Source organism: Amborella trichopoda, chromosome 1, assembly GCF_054954075.1.
Source record: "Amborella trichopoda isolate Santa Cruz 75 chromosome 1, AtrichopodaSantaCruz75HAP2 v2.0, whole genome shotgun sequence".
NCBI classification, from domain to species: domain Eukaryota; kingdom Viridiplantae; phylum Streptophyta; class Magnoliopsida; order Amborellales; family Amborellaceae; genus Amborella; species Amborella trichopoda.
Genome location: NC_142336.1, coordinates 53,079,636 through 53,086,973, shown reverse-complemented (window position 1 = coordinate 53,086,973; position 7,338 = coordinate 53,079,636). Strand labels below are relative to the sequence as shown.

At 35.9% G+C, this 7,338-nt stretch overlaps 1 non-coding gene across 1 annotated transcript; it reads left to right on the top strand.

Annotated features, from left to right (window-relative positions):
- The first annotated feature begins 3,671 nt into the window (after positions 1-3,671).
- On the top strand, positions 3,672-5,957 carry LOC18434841 (putative aspartic proteinase GIP2). Its single transcript, XR_016060348.1, has one exon. It is a non-coding gene; the product is annotated as a putative aspartic proteinase GIP2 (transcript).
- The last annotated feature ends 1,381 nt before the right edge of the window (positions 5,958-7,338 follow it).

Here is a 7,338-nt window from a genome sequence, read left to right as displayed (position 1 = left end):
ACCCCTCAGCTTGTTTTGGTCCAATCCTAATGACATTGATTTATTCTAAGCGTGATATATACTGAGTTACTCAAATTCGGACTTCTTTGCCAACATGGCTCATTAATGCCATCTTGCATTTTTTCTTAGTTAGATTACCAAAATATTTATACTCCTCAAATAAATTTTAATCCTTCAATTATTGTCTTTAACATTATAATCTTCATCATGCATAAGTTAATAAACCCAGGTTTAAAATCTTACTAGATATCCCAAATAATAGAAATAAGGAATTATATACAGTGAGACTATTTATCTATGATACAAGGAAGTCACAATTACTTACAGCTATGTGAAGTAAAATTTGACAGCTTAGATATGTTATAAAGTTCGAGAATTTTTTGTTGAAGTTTGAACTTGATCAATAGAATAAATGCAGCCCTTGAATTCATATCCAATCATCATGGTTAATTGTGACTACCTTTTATCAAAGATAAATAATTTTGTTGTATACTTTTCCTAGAAATAATTGGAGCCACACTCCACCAACTTTTTTCAAGTGTCATGACTAATTTATGTCCTCCATCAGTCATATCATACCATGCCAGTACATGTTGAACTGGACACTCGCAATAGAAGTCCATATGCTTACTCTCAATACCACATGAGCATGAAATACCATATACGATATGAATTTCATTTGCTTTGACTTCTTCAATATTCCAATTAAGGAAGTCTTCTTCTTATATACGACCTTATCTGGGGAAGTTACCGTATGGACTAGGTTAAATTTATGGAATTATTTTTTACTATGTAATTTTTAAATTTTTATGGTGAGGTATTTTTTTGTGTGCTTTTTTTCGTTTTCTTCAATTCTATCCCCACTTCAATATTTTTTCTTTCATTTTTATTTGTTGTTGTTACTGAGGCAATACCCTAAGCATTGGCTTTGCCCATTTTTGGGGCAGTCCAATATTAGAAACATTAGTTTGCTGTATTATTTCGCATGGTGGGTTTCAGTTGGAGGGTCTGATGTATGAAACATCAAACTACTCTAAAGTTATTTAAAAAAATTGTGGAGTTTGAATCGTCTTGGCTTGAATATTATGATTGTGAAAAAAAAAAGGATTTCAAGTTTATAAATAGTATATATTGTAACATATTATCTAGATAATCCAATTCACCTTAAATTTTAGTATTCATAGATCCTCAAGATCTGTACCATTTTTTGAATTTTGAATTTCATTGTTGAAATTGGAAATTGATTTTAGAACCATCATGGAGATATCCGTTACCGAAAGTGCTTTCTGGATGAGGATTTGAGGAGAGGGTTTATTTTGTTTTCATAAAGTCTAAGTCTTATAAAAACCTCATCCGGAAAAAAATTATGTAAAGAATTAAGGTGCATATAAAAAATCCATCAAAAAATGTTGTCTTGATGTTGGAAAAACATCTAATTGATCGTCTCAATATTGACATCTATGAATATGAAAAAGGAAAAGGATTCCAAGTCCCAAAAGAATTTATCTTACAACACATTAAATGGACCGTCCATTTTCAAGATTTTCATGTTTTTATAGATCTACTTGATTTGAAGTATTTTTCGCGTTTCAAAGTTTATAATTAGAGATGAAAATAAATTCTTAGGCCATCCTAATAATTATTTTATAGAAAAATTAACATGTTATTTGCTTAAATTGGGTGGTATTGAGGTTTTCATGTTAGTAACATTGGATCGCCCTTTTTTTTTATTTAGAAAATATTAAAAATAAGTAGATATTTTCAATTGCAAATCACCGCCAGTATGATATCTAAGGCATGGGACTGCCCCAAAATCCACAAAAAAATAAATAATTAATAAAAATACGGTTCAATATTTTCTTTTGAAATTAATATATGAAACCTTCAAAACATCGAACATAAGATAATACTTAGAAAAAGAGCCTGGGCTTAATTTGTTAGAGCTCGACAATTGTAACGCTACGTCTTAGGCTCAATTCCTACTAAGGTAGGGGCCCTTGTTGGGTTTATGTGGCCTTTAAAGGCCTTAAGAGAGATTGTATAAACATTTGAATAAATGAATCATAAACTTAGTGGGAGTGTGGTTCTCTTATGGACTATATTAGGCAAATGCAATTTGCCGATACTCGGACTAGGCTAGTCGAGTTGAAAACCCATGGTACCTGACCATATAGGTAAAACCTAGGAGGGTTTAATGGGTTAGCTCTTGATGAGGTCGAAGTATGCTCGGATGAGAGGGACTGTGTGACCATTGTGTGTGATGAATAGTCTATAGAGACATGATTAAAACCTCAACATTATTTCATCACATAACATGTATATAGATAGTCGTACTGAGATAATAATTCACCATTAAGGGTGAAGCGTGTATATGTGCAAGAGATTACCCCTATGCACCATAGAGTCATGGTCTGACGGATCATGGTTTGTATCTAGGGAAGAACCTGAAATCCATAGACTGAAATTACTTCCCCTAGCCCAGTGATTAACTTTGGTAGTTAAACTATGAGCCCCTGCAGTAGACTGTGGGTCATGAGAACTACTGGGTCAGTTTGAGAAACCTAGTGTGGATAGTGGTCCACAGTTGAAGGTGGAGTGCTCCTTTGCGTTGATTAAATCCTAGACCTATTCGTATCCGATTCTCATCAAAATTAATTTAATTTAATTTATTTAATTTTATGTTATTTGATTTTTAGAATGTTTATTTGAATTTTTATGAATCTTCTGATATTTTAATTTTTTCATTTGGATTTATAAATTAAGATAATTTCATTTCTAAAGTTTTAAATAAACTAAGAGGTTTAAAAAATCTAAAAATAAATTTTTGTTGTTTTAAATTATGTGGGACCCTCCGTAATTATTGGAGGCCTTTTTAAATCACATGGGACAATTGAGTGGGGCCCATAAGTGGCCACCAAAGGGTGGCGCATTCCACCCATAGGGGATTGCCTTTTCTTGCTAAATATGGTGAGAGGTATCCCTTGCTAGTTGGCTTTCTATTTTGAAGAGAAGCCTATTTGTATTAAGGAATGATAATATTGAGTTTTATAATATCTTATTAATCAAGAAAATTTGATTTGAAAAATTAGGAATGAATATTTACTAATAAAAAAAGTAAAAAGCTAATTTTTTTATTTAACTTATTTGATGAGAATAGGTTTAGGAAGGGAAGGATAAAATTCTAGCACCTTCCTTAGCATCTGATAGTAGATCTAGAGAATGGATGGTTCACATCTCTCATCCTACAAGTCTCTTTAGATCGATGGTCAAGATGTGCTCTGACGGTTTTATAAAAAACCTTAATACATTAAAATCTATAAAAGGTATCATACTCCTCCCTTGTCTCTATACCTCTTACTTACTCTCTCTTCTCTCTCTAAAATAAAATCTATCTCTAACCTCTCTATGGGGCACGCTTCACATAGGTGTCTCTCTCTAAGAAACCTAAGGGGCCACGCCCCACCTTAGCTTACTTTTGTCTCTCTTTCAAACTATCCTAAGGGGCATATGCCCAAGCTAGTTGGGTTAAACTTGAATCTCTTTCATAGTTCTAAATTAAGCTAGGTTTTGTTTATGTGATTTTGTGAGCAACAAAAAGATCATCCCTAGCTAATAGTTTTCTCCCTCCTTTCATGATTTATATCTCTCATAAGGATCAAGCCAATAGACTTGAATTAGGCCTAAGCATTAAAGCTTTAGGTGGGTGGTTCTAGATTGTGATCCATGTGCATTATTTGGGTTTTACCATAAAAAAGAGAAATCAAGAGACTGATCAAAGATCCCGAATATCATCGGAAGGAGAAGACTTGATGTAAGGTGTACTAAGCCCAGTGAGATAATCCCCGGAACTCTCTTTTGTTTCTTCCATATTTATTTATTATATCTTTAATTCCTAAGCACAGGTTGTGTTTCTTCTTTGTTAATGAAAAGTGTGATTTTGAATGGCTTCAAGTTTTTGAGATCCTATTGTATTATTTCATTTGAAGTTGTTATATTGTAAAAAGATTTCTTGTGAGTGATCTAGATTGTAAAGAAAAGAAAAGAATTGAAAATGAAAGAAAAAAATTATTAGATACTCCGGTTAGATCACAGGTATCCTTCTTTCAGCCCTCTCCCCACTTTGCCCCAGAGAAAAAAAAAAAAAAAAAAAGAACCGAAGATAAAGATAGTACTAAAAATGAATGTGAAAGAAGGACCTCATTGTAAATTTTTAAAAAATTACAAACCAAAGGTGATCTTGTAAATTTAATCCAGACCGTACGTAAAATCCTTTGTAACACACAGCTTCGTTGTAAGCAGTAAATGATAAGCAAACGGCTTCAACCTACCCACCTGCAACTCACTTAAAGGTGCCTTGCACCCTCTCAATGTGCATCTCTACTTAAGTTCCTTGCTCCCTCTGAATAGGCATCTCTCTCTCTTTCTCTCAACTGATCAATGTCAACTGGAAGGAGGGCTTTGCTCTCACTCTCGGCCTTCTTCTTCCTCTGCTGCTATGTCTCTCTATCCCATGCCCAGTCCTTCAGGCCCAAAGCTTTGGTAGTCCCTGTCAAGAAAGACCCAGCCACCCTCCAATACCTCATAACCCTCCACCTCAAGACCCCTCTCCAACCCGAGACCCTCACCCTTGACCTCGGCGGGGCATTCCTCTGGCTCGAATGCGGCACGACCTATACCTCCTCCTCATACCAGCCCATTCTCTGTCGCCGTTCCCAGTGCTCCATCGTCACTACTGGTTGCGCCCGCTGCTACACCCTGCCTGGCCCCGGGTGTGCCCCTAACAGAACGTGTGGTGTCGTCCCATCCAACCCATTCATCGCCATATCCGGCCTCGGCGGACTCCTCGAAGATGTGCTCGCGATCCGCTCGACCGATGGCAGAGCCCCTGGCATACAAGTCACTACGCGAAATTACCTCTTCTCCTGCGCCCCCTCCTCTCTAACCAAAGGCCTTGCACCCCCCTCTCATGGCATCGCTGGCCTTGGCAATCGCAAGATCAGCCTGTCTGCACAGCTCGCCACCAAGTTCAGCTTCCGCCCACGCTTCGGGCTCTGTCTCTCTGGCTCGTCCAAGCATCCCGGCGTCCTCTTCTTCGGCCAAGGCCCATACATGCTGCGCAACCTCGATGCCTCGAAGGTTCTCACGTACACTCCTATTGTAGTAAACCCATTCGGTACCGCAGCCGCAAACTGGGAAGGGGAGCCCTCGAGCGAGTACTTCATCAAAGTGAAGGGCATCAACATCGAAAAAAAGGCCGTCGAGCTGAACACCACCCTGCTGGAATTTTACTGGGCAGGAAGGGGCGGCACCAAGATCAGCACCGCAATCCCATACACCATGCTCGAGGTCTCCATCTACAAAGCCGTGACTGCGGCCTTCGTGCGTGAGGCAGCACTCATGAACCTGACGAGGGTCGCTGGGGTGAAGCCGTTCGGCGTGTGCTTGAGTCCAGAGGGATTGCCGTTTACGCTCACTGGAGCAATCGTGCCGGAGATCGAGCTGGTGCTCGACAACGGTGAGACGTGGCCCATGTATGGCTCCAATACCATGGTGGAGATGAGCAACGGTGCGCTTTGTCTTGGGGTTTTGGATGCGGGGCCGTCACCGTTGTCTTCTATCGATGCTTCCATCACCATTGGAGGGCATCAGATAGAAGACAATATGTTGGAGTTTGATCTAGGTTACAAAAGGCTTGGGTTTAGCACTTCTCTGTTTCGCCATGGCAATACATGTGGGGACTTCAAATTTTGAAGTGACAGATTCGTGGGTGGCTCATGAATCCTTAAGATGGGGCATGAGCAAAAATAAAAAGAAAAGTGTCGTTTATATATATATATATATGGGTGCGGTTCATATTGAGCTTAAGCTCCTACCCTCAAATAGTGTCGAGAAATGTGGTTTCAATACTAGAAATCTTTGTGTTAGCAATAAAATATATTTTCATCTTTATTTATAAAGTCTGAAGTTTCATGTAGATCAACATATCTATGAAAATTTGAAAATTGATGGTTAAAAAATGCATTATAAAATACACTATTTCCATAACTTGAAATGTATTTTTTTCTATGTCCATGCATCAATTTGAGGATATTTAGGTATTAAAACATTATCTTCTAGTGAAATTTTTGAGGTAGGCTCTAATTTGATTGTTTAGAGCAGTGTTTAAAAAGACGCTGAGTCGAACTGGACTCGCCAGGTTCGACTAAGGAATCGCCATGGACGGATCGAATCGGTGAAAAAAACGGGAATCGTCCGGTTCCAGAGAGAACCGGACGATTCTGCACAGTGACTCGCCGATTCACTGTACGGAATCGTCGAGTCCCGTACGGAAGAACATAAATTTATTTATTTATTATTATTATTTTTTTTTTTTTTTTTTTTTTTGGAATCCATGATCGAATTTTTTGTTTTTTTTTTTTTTTGTAACCCATGATAGAATTTTTTGTAATCCATGATCAAATTTTTTGTAATTCATGATCAAAATGTTTGTTTTTTTTTCTTGTAATCCATGATCGAATTTTTTGTTTTTTTTTTTTTTTTTGTAACCCATGATAGAATTTTTTGTAATCCATGATCGAATGTTTTGTAATCCATGATCGAAATGTTTGTTTTTTTTTTGTAATCCATGATCGAAATGTTTGTTTTTTTTTTTGTAATCCATGATCGAATTTTTTGTTTTTGTTTTTTTTGTAACCCATGATAGAGTTTTTTGTAATCCATGATTGAATTTTTTGTAATCCATGATCGAATTGTTTTTTTCTTTTTTTGTAATCCATGATCGAATTTTTTCTTTTTTTTTGTTTGTTTTTTTTTGTAATCCATGATAGAATTTTTTGTAATCCATGATAGAATTTTTTGTAATCCATGATCGAAATGTTTGTTTTTTGTTTTTTGTAATCCATGATCGAAATGTTTGTTTTTTTTTTTGTAATCCATGATCGAATTTTTTTTTTTTTTTTGTAATCCATGATCGAATTGTTTTTTTCTTTTTTTGTAATCCACGATGGAATTTTATGTTTTTTTATGTTTTTTTTTTTTTTGTAATCCACGATGGAATTTTATGTAATCCATGATCAAATTTTTTGTAATCCATGATCGCATTTTTTGTAATCCATGATCGAATTTTTTGTAATCCATGATTGAATTTTTTGAAAATTTGTGATTTTTTTTTTTAATCCATGATCGAATTTTTTTTTGTAATCCATGATAGAATTTTTTGAAAATTTGTGACTTTTTTTTTTAATCCATGATCGAATTTTTTTTTGTAATCCATGATAGAATTTTTTGAAAATTTGTGATTTTTTTTTTTTAAACCATGATCGATTTTTTTGAAAATTT